Source organism: Papaver somniferum, chromosome 6 (assembly GCF_003573695.1).
Source record: "Papaver somniferum cultivar HN1 chromosome 6, ASM357369v1, whole genome shotgun sequence".
Classification (NCBI taxonomy): Eukaryota; Viridiplantae; Streptophyta; class Magnoliopsida; order Ranunculales; family Papaveraceae; genus Papaver; species Papaver somniferum.
In genome coordinates, this window is record NC_039363.1 from 13,629,889 (window position 1) to 13,646,008 (window position 16,120).

A 16,120-nucleotide genomic window follows, 5' to 3' on the forward strand; every position below is an offset into this window, starting at 1 on the left:
TAACAAGATTTTGATTGTTTTACTTCTAGAACCATATTTGGCTGTTGCGCTGTATCTTTACCCCGACTAACTAAAAGTATTGCTGAGGAAAAAGAATAATGATATTCCAGAGGAAAGTATTGCGCTGACGACATAGGCTGCTGCATTTGCTCAGCTCTAGGTTGTTTGGTGCAGCCTGCATTTGTTTGAGTTGTACTTCTTTTTTTGTACGATGTTTATTCCCATGGCAAATGTTAATATTAACATCAATCAGCTTAATTTTTCTGCTTGTAGGTTAATGAGCGATATTAACTATATCCAATTAGGATGATAACATATACGATCATTTAATTCTTTTTTTGATCCTGCAATATTTTTTCTAGGATTTGGGGAATAACAAGAACACGGATGAGGATTTTAAGCTAGAAAATAAAACTGCTTCTGGTTTTTGATGGATGCAATCTAGTGTCTTTGAAGTTTGGGATTGCAAACGAAGTATTATCTATAAGGTATAAGTATTTATTCTGAACATTTCATGTAGGCAAATAGGCAATGATTTTCAAGTATATCTCAGACTTGTCTTATTCATGGCTCAAAGGTAACTGAGATAATTATTATTAGCACACACAAATACATATTTATTTATTTTTGGAAATCACACAAATACATATATGCAATCAGAACAACCTCTTACAAATTAAATCGTCAATATGCAATACTCGGAATACTTTGTTCGTGTCTAAAGAAATTGCCCGGATCGACTTTGATCTTCACGTATACTAATCTGTCAAAGTTATCCTTGAAGTACTTGGTGCCCCAAACCTTAGCTTGTGAGTAACTAGCTGTGCCATTTTTACTTTTATGTCCCAAATCGAGATCTCTATAATTGACATATGCTTCTCTTGGAGACTTGGAAACATAAGGAATCATGAATTCATACATTCATCTGATCTGATTAATATACTTTTGAGATGTTGCATCCTGTTTTGCGTCCCAGTATACTAAGTATATAATCTTAAATAAGGTTCCATTTCTATGTGAGGAAGGAGTTTCAAATTCAGCAATCTCACTCATCCTTCCACCATAAGGCATAAACATCATATGCAATTTTGCTCATCTTTTAATGTTCTTTCCCATATCTTTCCTAAACCAATCTGTGAAATGGGTTTTTCACGTAATCAGATTTTACCTTAAAGCATGACTGCGGTTGATGCCTATTCACTAAAATATCAACAGAACCGTTAGTAAGAAGGCCATCTAAGAAGAGTACAGATTGAAGCCAACTCATTTCGATACAATCCTTAGCCTCCAAACCCAACTATGGAAATCTTTCTTTCATCACAGTTCGAATCTTCTTGGCATCCTCCAGAAACAAAGAGGTGAATGTTGTTAGGATTGTTTTATTTCCTTTTGGAGTAGAATCCACTACACCTACCCCGAGCATTATAAAGAGGTCATGAGGAAGTTTGAGTGCAACTTCTTGCCACTTAAGAACAAGTGAAGTTGCACCCTCTGCTAATATTTTTGGAAAAACGAGGGTACCCAAATATACCTCAATATAAAATTCTTCCACCTATAATTCCTTTCTTCGAAAGTGATTGTATACGGACCGAGTCGAGCCAATACAACTAATGGGTTCATACGAGATCGAGACAATACGACAACAAGATAACTTGTGTGATTGACTATGGATACAAGATCGATACAATACAACAACGAAGTATGTTTACTTGATAATAGGTTCGGACTTAGTCAAACAAAATATGATTGCTATCAAGTAAATAGAAATTAACGTTTGTGCATTTTACTTCTAATTATAATAAAAACAATTATAATTTAGAAAATATAAAAATAAAAGACACAGCAAGATTTTGTTAACGAGGAAACCGCAAATGCAAAACAACCCCGAGACTTTGTCCAAAATTGAATACTCTCAGGATTAAGATGCTATTCAAAATCTAAACCAACTTCGTATAATTGAGACCAAGCAACTAAATCTATAGTTCACCTAGTTCCGTTTGTATCCCTGCGCCTACAACTTGTAATAAGTCACGCACTTGGAACTATTCCTTTGGTTCGTATTCCAAACAGTAAAGGAACAAAAAATATGTTCGGTAACAACTCTTTTCAAACAAGTGATATGAGTTTGAAAAAAGGCTCTTCCGTTTATCCCAATAAACTCCTTTGTCAGGTTCTTAGATCTCTCTATCAAGCAACTACCAAAGTAATTGTCTAGATTTTTCAATCAATACTTTGAATCACAAAGAAACGTATTGATGCCGATCTACTCAACTAATCAATAAGGGTTATCACAAAGATAAACCGATTATAGTCGGATCCCCAGCCGATCAAGTTTTGTGCATACCAAAGATTATGAACCCGATTAAATCAGAAATCTTCTTCGTCTTCAAATCTTCTTAGATATTTAATAAACACCCGCAGACAATCTACTTGAATATATTGTGATCAATCACACACAGAACGGAGTATGTTAACAATGGATTATCACAGGACGTCTTTAGATCTACAAACAGTCTAAAGATCCCCGTCAAAACTTCGATCTAGTTTGAGTGAATCTTATATCAGAAGAGAAGGTTCCCAAGCATAAAAAAACTAGGTGAAAACAAAGTTCAACAACCGTTAGTCAATCAAATAAATCGAAAACTAATAATAAACAACAATTATCTAGTTTCCCACCAACGGTACTCATAGAGCTTCTCAATCCCAAAAAAGTCTTTAAAACGCGCGGTTGTAAGAGATTTCGTCTAATTAGGGTACTTTCCTCTCCTAATAGATGGCTCCACCAGTAACAACACAACTAGGTTGTTTTGCTGGCTCTGAAGATTAGTTTTGCTCGAAATGCAAACTTCAATATTTATAGACCAAGGAAGTTTGGACACCAAGGAGTTCCCAAAACCGAAAATATTATCAAGATATGCAATATATTTCCAAATTCGGTTTCCATAATTCCAGGAAATTCTTTGTCCAAATATTGATCGAAATCTCAGTAGAAAATCTCCAATTAGTAAATAAACATTACTAATTTTTATTTTCTGAAGATATGCATTTTAATTGCTGGAAACTAAATGCATATAAAACTAAAAACCTTAATTAAAAGATTCTCAATTTATTTCGATCCGGGATTTTCCTTAAGCTATTAAGGAATATCTTTGAACAATAAAAGATAAGAGTTACTACACCTATTCAAAGTATGTCGACATCTTTACTTTGTAAATCCTTTTTCATATTTACAATCTTGGAACCGATTTGACAGACTTCCAAACGAGTTTAGAATTGGTTCATATGATTTCCAAGAACTATGTGGTTGCTCAAAAACATTAAATCGCCATTCATGGGTTAACGGTTCTACCAAAACAAGTTTCGGTTCTACCTCCAAGTGACTACTAGGATCTTTCACATTACTTTCCAAAATATTGCTAACTAAGTACCAGGATTGGTTACCACTTATTTATGGTACTTACTTGTGATCGGTTGCACAAGTTATAGGATCGGTCAAACCAATTACTAAAAGTTGTTAACCTACTACAAGGATCGATTACACATCTTGTGATTAGTCCCAATCAAGTTCTAGGATCGGTCACCCAATTACTAGGAATCGTCACACCAATTACAAATATCGATCATACCATCTCAGGTGATTACTTAGGATCGGTTTCACTAATAAAAGTCATACCAATTAAAAGTCAGGCATTGTGAATAGTTTTACCAAGATACATAAACAAGTTACGAGCGGTTATACTAAACACACATATTGGTAATCCAAAGATTTGTAATGAATAACCATACCAATAAGCCTAGCGATTTCCATTTCGATTCACAAATAAGTTTATGAATGTACTTCCTTTAAAAGAATGTAAAACATTGTTTCCTAGGACGAAATATTCACCCATACCCATACACATAATCACAATAGCATTCATACGATTATGTCGATGTCTTAAATACGAAGTTCAAAAGATAGACGTTATACTTCGTATTCCAATTCCTTAATACTATGTATAACTAGAGTATAATCATTCACAGCTTCGCAGTTATGTTTTCAATATGCACCACTTGAAAGATACATTAGGAATGAAACTGTTCAAGTCAAATATTACTAACCTCAAGTGGAAGGATGATGTCATCTTTGTAGATCTTTACTTCTTCACATTCTTCAAGTCTTCATGTAATACTTGTAAGTCTCATATCCAAGTAACTTTCTAGCTAACCTATACGAAGTTGACTCTAGTAAATAATAAAGCGACTCTTTAAATGTGTTTTGATTCACTAAAATATGACAATCAAACTTGACATACCAACTCTTGGTGGGTTCAACAGAGCAATGATCTAACAATCTCCCTCTTTGTTAATTTTAGTGACAAAACTCTTACATCATATGGATAAATAAATTACAAAAATTCATTGCACATACGCTGTAGATACAAAAACTCTACCGTGCCATGTGGCACAATATTAAGATGGAGCAACATATTACGTTACAACTACGCACACTACATCTCTCCTTAGGATGCTAAGTTATGAAGTTATCTCTATCAACGTGTGGCGCAATGTTAAAGGTTGAAGTATCAAAATACACTACAACGGAGTACACCATATTACTACCAAGATTTCTTAATTATTAAGCAATAGGTTGTGGTATAGGCACATGGGTGTGTCTGTCTGTCAGAGGTAGCTGAGCAGTCTGCACATCTTTTAGTACAAAGGCGCAGTCGTCAACCACGTGGGATCAGAGTACGTGGCATCCTCTGACTGGCGAAGGTACGCGGACAACGAAGGTATAACTGGTACGGAGGTTTCACAGTTCAGGATGGCACGTAGGGGAAGCTAAGGTGGCATCGTCTGATTGGAGATGGTGGGAGGACAACGAAGGTACAATATGTACTAAGGCTGGTAGTTCCCAAAGGAACGTGGGTCAGCTGAGGTGGCAGATTTCTATTGGATAAAGCTTGCGGCGAATGAAGGTACCATTGGTACGGAAGATATATCAGGATATGATGGACCCAAGGAAAACAAAGATATATCTGGAGCAGAAGAGGCTATAAATACCAAGCTTGACCAACAAATAAAGGGGACTTTTGGGTGATCTAGGATTAGAGAAGAGACTCATATCTCTACTTTCTCTCTTATTTACTAGAGCTTCATAATTTCTTTAATGGAGTTCTTCCACCCAAATGTAACAAGATCAATAATAAACTTATCATCTTTACCCGTGGACATAGGTTAAGATTAACCGAACCACGTAATTTCTTGTGTGTTGATAACTTAGATGAACTTACATTATCTTCTCTCTTAGAGATTTTTTTTCTGAGTTATCTCTGTATTCTGAGCTATCTCTGTTTTCTGAGTTATTTGTTCATCAAAGATATCTCTTTATTTAGCTTATTTGCTTACTCTTCTCTGTGTTACAGAGATACCTTTGATTTATTAGCATCTTCTCTTGAGAAGTATCTTTACTTACTTAGTATATGATATTCTGAGTAGATCTTATTTCGAACATACCTTTTACTTACTCAACAATATCAGTTCAAATGAGGTATCCATACTACTTGGTATATGATCCTCTGAGCTTCTCATATTATGTAGACTATGGGAAAAATAGTACTCACATACGCTTGATTCCGAGTTTTAACAGCACAATAACCTGTATACATTCAATCCATAAATTCCGTTGTTGACATTATAATAACAAAGCTAATACCCCCCTAAAGGTAAGATAGGTAGATTTTCAATCTGCACGTCTTTGTTATTCCTTTGTAGTCCATATAACTACAAGTATCAATATGATATGTTACTCCCTCTTAGTCTATGCTTTACTTTTTAGTTAGATATAACGTTTAAGCACCATTGTCATTTCCTTAGTGATACCAAATCACTTGTTTACTCCATATACTTCTCCCCCTTTTTGTCACAAAATGACAAAGGTACGATAAAATAAAATACAAATCGAAAGGATCTTACAAATCTCAAAAGACTTGAAAAACCTATAAGAGATAAGCACGAGGGTTCCACACACCATTTTAGATAAACAATATCAAAACTGAAACTACAAAGTAATTTTGTTTTGATATGTTACCAAGGAAACAATTGCACGAAGCAATTTTCCCTAATAGTTTAGCAAATCAAAAATCGACTAAGTACCTTAGTTCTTTTGCTAAACGGATTGTACAAATACAACCGCTTATTCAATAAGACCAAAATAAAGATTAGAATTAACTCTATTTTTCTCATCAGGTTCTAATTATTCAAATAATAATTTATACTTTTCACTTTTAAACAAGACAAGTACTATGTTAGTTAACTAGCATTTCTTGTTAAGGCATTCGATTAGACTTGAATAACCGAAACCTCCACTTTGATAAGTATAACTAAGATCATAATTAACTTAGTTTCTCTTATCCGGAATCGAATTGGACTAAAAAATTCATACCTAAAACCTTTTTGTTAAGCCATAAACAATTCATACAAACCAAATAAATCAACTTGCATAATTATTTACCTCAACCAGAAGCAATTGAAACAAACATAGACATTAAAGTACCGCAATTGCACCGAAATTTCGTAAGCCTAAACAATTGATACCAAACAACAAAGCAAGATAACAATAGTTTTTCTTAACCGGAAACAATTGAATCACACACACATCCATACACAAATAATAGAATAAACGTCAATTGTACCGAAATTTTGTTAAGCAAAAGCAATAAATATATGCAATAAAATCAGGCTTTTCTTAAACAGGAAAACGATTAACTAACAAATTCGTTACCTCAAGTTCCGCATCCTCTTCACCTCAGAAATATATGTTATTAAATGCAAGTTCACATTAGCACTCTCCCCCGTTGCGTTGTCATCCTCTCGCCAAAACAAAAGAACAACAACAAAGACCAACCTTTACCAGAGAAAGGTTGAAAACCGGTTTTATCTAATGCGATGAAAAAGTTGAAACCTCGAAACTCATATGATTTTATGCTAAACCAAATGATTCAAAATATTGTGACTTTTTCACATATTATTTTCAATCGAAACCCCTTTTAATCCTTTGATAAAGCTTACCAACATGGGATGCAACTTAATCCTTCTAAACCAAAAAGTCACCCATACCATAAGGGTTCACACCATATGAGATCGAATATCAAGGTTATGAAAACCGAAATCAAACATCCCACAAACATACATAACAATTATATAAAGCATTCAAGCACATGCTATGTAATCGAAAACTATCACCAGAAAATTTATAAACTAATAATTTTATTCATAAATAATAGATAGTTTTATTCAAAATAGACCTTATACAATTTATTGAAAGAAATCAAAAACTGATGTCTATTTTCCTGGATTAAATATTACAACAAATAGCTTAATCTTTAGAAGTATTATTATCTACTTCTTTCCCACTGGTAATTCCGTTTATGACGAAATCTCATTGAGTAGACACTGAAACTTCCACAAAACATCCTCATAATGATTAAGAGAGATGGTAAGATGCATAGAATTATTTGAGGAGTTATCATGGGCTGTTTTTATCAGCTCCTTATAGTAGAGTACCCGTTTCCATTCAACATCGATTCTTTTGTCAAGCAAAACTCTTCTTCCGATTAGGTCTAGTACACCATCTAGTAAACTGGATGCATGCACCTTTGAAGAGGATATGAGTTGAATTAAATGATAGCATGTATTGCTGCACAAGGTTAGCCTGTCTGAGTCTAGAGAGTCAAGATATTTCTCAATCTTGTGAATGCAGTATTCACTAAAATTTCTCCACAGATAACTCCATTTACCTCATAGAATTTGGTAGAACTTTCCCTTGAACATTCGAGCAAGTTTCTTGGAGAGAATCATTGTTGTGAGTTTTCTCCTTAGATATTCATTCAGTATCATCCTGGAAAGTATGCTTTTGAGAGCCTCAAGATAAATATTTTGAGAAATAAAAAAGTTTATCTTGACCGAAAATATTATGAAAACCTGCATATTAATCCAAGTTTTTATTTCCAATGTTGAGGAGACATCTATTTTTAAGAAAACATATTTTCGGTAACAGATTCTTTTAATAAGGATGACACCAATCCATTCATGGATATTTAGGAGCCAAAATAGCCCGCAGAAGTGAAGATCAACCCACGAGTTATGGATTATAACACAGCTTGACTCATCTAGATTACCCACACTTTTTAGCCTGTCACTGGTTTTGAAGAAACCATTGTGAGGTGAGTGCATATGGCTACTTTTCATGGAGAAGATGAAGAGATACTTCTTGTTCTCATAAGTTCGAAGTATTTCTTTAACTCGAATTATATTGTAATAGGATTTTATTACAATATTGTTTTTCAATATAGTAAAAGTTCTTACTTTATAAGTTACGTTTTGAGTTACTCGATTCTCTGTTTGAAAATACCTTTCCATATGGTTGCTTCTAAAATCTAATCCAATCGGATTGTTTATAAATATATTTGAACTGTATTGATCAACAAAAGAACTTGTTGAACTGTATTGATTTCCTTGTTTGAGGAATTCTTCAAAAGTGGAAATCAATGTGTTGTCTCTTAACTCTAAGAGAGGCTTTCTCGAGAAGTTGTAAGTCTTTAACCACTTCTAGACGATTCCTTTAATGAGAGTATTGCACTCTTCATTCGTGTCCTCCACCACGGGACCTTGAGGATGTCAAATCCTGCTATTACATTAACTGAATCATACATGTGATTCTATTCTTATAGGTTGGATCGCACCAAACACATATTGTTATATCTTTTCGTGTTTCCCTGCTCTGATACCAATTGAAAAGACGAGGGTACCCAAATATACCTCAATCTAAAACTTTTCCACATATAAGTCCTTTCTCCGAAAGTGATTTTCTATGGACTGAGTCGATAAAATACAACTAATCGGTTCACACTTCATGTGATCGTCTATGGATACGATATCGAGACAATACGACAACAATATAACTTGTGTGATAGACTATGGATATAAGATCGAGACAATACAACAACGAAGTATGTTTACTTGATAATAGTTTCGGACTTAATCAAACACTATAGGAATTCTATCAAGTAAATAGGAATTAACGTTTGTGTATTTTACTTCTAATTATAATAAAAATAATTATAATTGCGGAAATAGAAAAGTAAAAGACACAACTAGATTTTGTTAATGAGGAAACCGCAGATGCAGAATAACCCCGGGACCTTGTCCAGAATTGAATACTCTCAGGATTAATCCGTTATACAAAATCTAAACCAACTTCGTATAGTTGATACCAAGCAACTAAACCTATAGTTCACGTAGTTCCGTCTGTATCTCTGCGCCTCCAACTTGCAATAAGTCACACACTTGGAACATTTCCTTTGGTTCGTATTCCAAACGGTCAAGGAACAACAAATCTGTTCGGTAACAACTCTTTTCAAAAAAGTGATATGAGTTTGACAAAAGGCTCTTCCGTTTATTCCAATAAACTCATTTGTCAGGTTCTTAGATCTATCTATCAAACAACTACCAAAGTAATTGTCTAGATTTTGCAATCAAAACTTCGAATAACAAAGAAACGTATTGATGCCGATGTACTCAACTAATCAATCAAGGTTATCACAAAGATAAAACGATTATAGTTGGATCCCCAGCCGATCAAGTTTTGTGCACACCAAAGATTATGAAACCAAACCAGAAATCTTCTTCGTCTTCAAATCTTCTTAGATCTTCAATAAACACCTGCACACAATCAACTTGAATCTCTTGTCATAACTCACACACAGAACAGAGTCTGTTAACAATGGATTATCACAAGACGTCTTTAGATCTACAAACAGTCTAAAGATCCCCGTTAAAACTTCGATCTAGTTTGAGTGAATATTATATCATAAGAGAAGATTCTCAAGCATAACCAAACTAGGTGCAATCAAAGTTCACCAACTGTTAGTCAATCAAATGATAGAAAACTAATAATAAACTACAATTATCTAGTTTCCCATTAACGGTACTCGTAGAGCTTCCCAATCCCAAAGAAGTCTTTAAAACGAGCGGTTGTAAGAGATTTCGCCTAAATAGGGTACTTTCCTCTCCGAATAGACGGCTCCACCAATAACAACACAACTAGGTAGTTTTGCTGGCTCTGAGGATTAGTTTGCTCGAAATGCAAACTTCAATATTTATAGACCAAGGAAGTTTGGATACCAAGGAATTCCCAAAACAGGAAATATTCTCAAGATATGCAATATATTTCCAAATTCGGTTTCCATAGTTCCAGGAAATTCTTTGTCCAAATATTGACCGAAATCTCAGTAGAAAATCTCCAATTAGTAAATACACATTACGATTTTTTTTTTCTAAAGATATGCATTTTAATTGCTGGAAATTAAAAGCATATAAAACTAAAAACCTTAATTAAAAGATTCTCAATTTATTTCGATCCGGGATTTTCCTTTAGCTATTAAGGAATATCTTTGAACAATAAAATATAAGAGTTACTGCACATGTTCAAAGTATGTCTACATCTTTACTTTGTAAATCCATTTTCATATTTACAATCTTAGAATCGATTTGCTACACTTCTAAACAAGTTTAGAATTGGTTCATCTGATTTCCAAGAACTATATGCTTGATCAAAAACATTCAATCACCATTCATGGGTTTAACGGTTCTACCAAAACAAGTTTCGGTTCTACCTCCAAGTGGATACTAGGACCGTCCATATTAGGTTCCAAAATATTGTTAACTAAGTACCAGGATCGTTTACCACTTATCTATGGTACTTACTTGAGATCGGTTGCACAAGTTATAGGATCGGTCACACCAATTACTAAAACTCGTTCACATACTACAAGGATCGATTACACATCGTGTGATTAGTCCCAACCAAGTTCTAGGATCGGTCGCATCAATTATAAATATCGATCATACCATCTCAGGTGATTACTTAGGATCGGTTTCACTAATAAAATTCATACCAATACAAAAGTCAGGCATTGTGAATAGTTTTACCAAGATACATAAAAAAGTTATGAGCGGTTATATTAAACACACAAATTGGTAATCCAAAGATTTGCAATGAATAACAATACCAATAAGCCTAGCGATTTCCCTTTCGATTCACAAAACAAGTTTATGAATGTATTTCCTTTAAACGAATGTAAAACATTGTTTCCTAGGACGAAATATTTACCCATACCCACACACATAATCACAATAGCATTCATACGGATATGTCGATGTCTTATATACAAAGTTCAAAAGATAGAAGTTATACTTCGTATTGCAATTCCTTAATACTATGTCTAACTAGAGTATAATCATTCAAAGCTTCGCACTTATGTTTTCAATATGCACGACTTGAAAGATAGTTTAGGAATAAAACAGTTCAAGTCAAATATCACTAACCTCAAGTGGAAGGATGATGTCATCGTTGTAGCTCTTTACTTCGTCACATTGTTCAAGTCTTCATGTAATACTTGTAAGTCTCATATCCTAGTAACTTTCTAGATAACCTATACGAAGTTGACTCTACTAAATAATCAAGCGACTTTTTAAATAAGTTTTGATTCACTAAAATATGATAACCAAACTTGACATACCAAAAGCTGGTGGGTTCAACCGAGCAGTTCTCTAATAATTTTACCTATTGAAAAAACAGTTACAGTTGGTGGAACCGATACTAACCTGATCTTCCATGAAAGGACAATTCCAAAGATACCTCCACCACATCCCCTGATGCCCCAAAACAAGCCTTCTCCCATAGATTTTCTGTTGAGTATTCTACCATGAACATCAACTACTCGAGCATCAATGACATTGTCGCCTGCACTGCCGAATTTCCTTAACACAGACCCAACCCACCTCCACTAAAGTGCCCACCAATACCTACAGTTGTGCACATTCCTGCAGGAAAGGCGAGAGTGTTGCTTTTCTTCGCAATTTTGTAATAAAGTTCACCCGTGGTTGCACTAGATTGAACCCATGCTATTTTATCCTTTACATCCACATTTACTTCTCGGAGATTAAACAAATCAACAATAATGAATGGAACATCTGATATATATATATATGAAAGTCCTTCAAAGTCATGAACTCCACTTCGAACTTTGTTCTGAATTCCATGATTTCTAGAAAAAATCACAGTTGTTTGAACATGGGATATTCTCAGAGGTGTTACTATTAAAAAAAGGTTTAAGAGTGGCGGATGAATTGAGTCTCAAGCTTCCCAAAGTGGATTGCAATATGGTTGAATAATTAGAATCTTTTGGGGTGTAGACTGGGATGGAAACATTAGAATGATAATAAAGGCATTGAAGAAAGTTGCCATGAGTTGAGCTTGAGGCTTCAAGCGAAATTGTGTAGTCAAAGAAAGACAATAATAGTGAAATTAAGAGTAAGGAAGAGTTTGATGATGTGATACTCATTTTTGCTGGTATCAGCTTTGTTCTACATATTGTAGGGGTGAAATATTGCACAGAGAAAACTCGTAGCCGCGCTTCAGCTAAGATAGTCATTAACACGAAGAATGAAAAAATTAGGCGAAGAGTAATCACGCGATAGTAAGGAAGAAGACACGAAAACAATCACACGACAAGGGAAATGCGACATCAATCAGGATAAGCACGAAGAATCGATGCGACAAGACAAGACAAGGACATCTCTCAAAATCCCAACGAGTAAGACAAACTGATACTAAATCCCTCTTCAGAGATCCTGCACATGAACATGGCTGTCTTCTACTGATATATCTGCCGATATATAGATTCACACGGTCAAGAGAGAGGACAGGTTGTTGGGAAGAAAAGAGAGAAGAGATTTTAGTCAAGTGACAGAGAAAAGAACCACTTCAAGAGAAGAGAAAAGAAACCATTAGAGTTGAGCTTTTGTTCATTATCCCCATTGTTGTTATCTATACTTTTGTGATATTTGTAAGTACATCATATTTTAAATATAGAGTTTGTGTGAAGACCATATTAGTATCAAGTGATGTATAATATCATTAATGTTTGAGTTTATCTTCATGACTTAGATCTAGTGTTCTTATCATCTCATTGGGTGTAGCTATGAGATTTACCGCAACCACACGTATAAAGGACATCGTATAGAATAGCAATGTATATATGTTGTCGATAACTTGTCTAGGACTCGCCTATAATTTTATTTTAATGTGACAAAGAAGATTTGAGTGTTAAACTCTTAGATCATCGAGATCTCTTACACCTAGCTAGTAGTAACAGATGCCACGATCGTATGTCTGTAAACCATATAAAACAACAAACGAGATCTTTAGTCAATATAGTGACACAATATATTACATGCCTTCTTAAGCATCAAGTATTTGACGATATAACCTTACAATGTTGAATTCTCCGGCCTTATCTGTTTAGCGAAGAAAACTGGTCGGCAGGTAATAAATTCATATTGACTGGTTTTATATTAAACTCACCGATCGAGCAGATTTCAAAGAACTGAAAGTATTAGGAAGGTGCATAAAACATATTTTGTTGTCATGATTATCGATGTTTGAACTTTTAACTTGCCTGGATTGATTGAAACTGCTATTAGTATATTTTTTGTCCAATTTTGGAGATTTTCCGTGATAGAAAGATTGTACAAGTAATTGAATGCACGCATTGTTGTATATTGACTTAATTTTGTATTACAAGGTACTTTAGTCTCATTTTTGAAATGTACCAATTTTTGATTATGCCTCGAAAATTTTTCTTCTAATGTTCACTGATTCTGTATGTACACCTTTCATCATCCACAACGTGTACAGAAAGAGACACGTGGAAAGCATGTAAAACAAGATATCAACAAGCATCTCATCAGAAGATGCCACCGGTCAGCAGATCTGAAGGCCAGGGACAGAGGATCACAGAGGTATGATGGCTTAGAGGAGCACCAAATAATACCCCTTGGGTGTTAATGCACCCAATCCCGAGGAAGATCCCAGATCAACGGCTGAGAGGAAATTTGACTGACACAGATGTGACCAAACAAAGAGACACTTGTCTGACACGAGCAGACATCCATCTACCTGCATTAAATACCAAAGAGATATACACGTGTCAATCAGCTCGTGGAAGAGGCGAGGATAACCCTTCGTATTCAAGCTCAGGCCGCAGCATATGCCGAAGACCTCTGCGTAATGGGCACAAAGCACAAGAAGATAAGATTACAACGGCACCTCAGAAGTAGGACCCACGTTCCAACCCTATAAATACCCCTCTACATTAAGAGAGAAGAGGTCGACCAATCGAGAGCAATTATAGGAGAATATAGGAGAGAGAAATAGGAAGAGTAAGTAATCCCCCTACTCCCGCAGACCTATGGATACTCTAAAGTCATTCGACTATCTTTGTAATCATTCAATACATAGTGAAACACCAGTCCCGTGGATGTAGGTCTTGGTGCCGAACCACGTAAATCTTTGTCTTATTTACATTTCAGCACTTTACATTCAGCGTTGAACTTCATGTGCTTTACATTTATACTTGATTCTCTGTTTATTCCTTCATACGAACATTATTTATGATAATACTCGACTAGACAATGACAAGCTCGAAGGCTTTGAGTTGATGAATCGATAAAATCATCCCCTTTACGCTTACGAAGCACAATTTTAGAATTAGAAAGTGTGCGAATTTTGTTTGTAAACACGTAGATGGCTTCGTGATTTATGTGTTCACAATCTGGCGCTAGAAACAGGGACTTTGTCCCGGTAAAAGATTTATCTTATCCTGTGATTTCACCTTAAACACGCATTATGGTTGTATCCTATTCTGAGTTCAGCGTTCTTTCAAAACCTTTTTTATTCTGGGTTCATGGTCTTCATTTTCACAAACATCATTTCAAAGAAGACAAATCCACGGCTATCCATCACAGATTTGTACGTGAGGCGTTTTTCTTTTAAAACTAAGACTTAATAATCCAGATTCATGAGTTCTCGCTACAAATATGCCTTTTCAAGAGTTTTCCTTTTCAAAAGTAGTCTGAAAACAAGGTCCATGATTGTTTATTAGAGGACTTGTATTGCGAAAACTAGACCGACGGAGTCTTTATGTTTCTCTTTTATTAAGGCCCTTGGGCAGCTCATTTCCTTTTATTCCACAAATTCTGCGGATACGAATGGCACTAACCCGATCCTCGTGGATATCTTTGGTTCTCTTTATTTATTCTCCTATGCAGAAAAAGTACTAAAAATGGAAAAGATACTAGAGGCAGGAAAAACCAAAGCCTCATCAAAGGAGACACCGAGGATTACCCCGGTCATGACCCGAAGCAAGCAGAAAGGAGACAAAGCTAAAACAACTACTCAGAGGAAGGATGCTGCGGAAATCACCTCACCTATGAACGCTAACTCCATTGCAGGCGCGGCTCTCAAAGCAGCAGCCACAAAGAACAAAGCAACTGTTGCGGCCCTCTAGGCTACAGAAGCTAACAAGACTTTGGTTTCAAACCAAATCCATCAACAAAGAGAAGGGGTGGCAGAATCTATGACACATCAGCCCGCACATCCACCAGTTTTCGGAATGCCGTCAACCAACGATCAGAATCAAACCATACCAGTGGTTTTAGTACCGCGGGTGGAAGCTCAACCGAGGGGACCAAACGTGAAGATACCAACAATTGAAGCTGATCCTTTACCACCCTTAATACACACAGTAGACGAAGGGGGAACTATGGCCGTAGGAGTACAAGCCGGAACTCCCAATCAGGGCTCAAACCAGTCCCACCGACTGATGGTAGAGCTCGCAGAATTGAAAAAGAGCCAACAGATTTACGTAGATGCCGTAGCTCTTTTGTCCAGGGAGAACCAAGACTTGAAAGATAGGATTGCCCAAAGCACGAAGACAAGCCAACAACTGGACGAAGCAAATTATAAGGCACCAGAGCCTAATCGAGACCGAAGAATTATCCTAGCAAACGCCGCTAGGGGAAGCAGTTCATCCGATCCAGAATATGTCGCCGAAGACTTAGACTATTATGACAGTGAAGTTCGAACAAAGAAACGCTCAACTGAGCATGAGAACGTGGGACATTACCGCGCAATGGAAGAGCTGTGTGATGAGATGATGGCTGAGATCAGGCATTTAAAATCCAGACAAGGCGGAGGAAGGCTTGAAGAGGTGATGAAAGAAGATAACTCCAC

General features: G+C 35.7%; 1 pseudogene; it reads right to left on the reverse strand.

Annotated features, from left to right (window-relative positions):
• Window positions 1-684: 684 nt before the first annotated feature.
• LOC113287613 lies at window positions 685-12,389 on the reverse strand (annotated as a pseudogene).
• Between the last annotated feature and the right edge of the window lie 3,731 nt (window positions 12,390-16,120).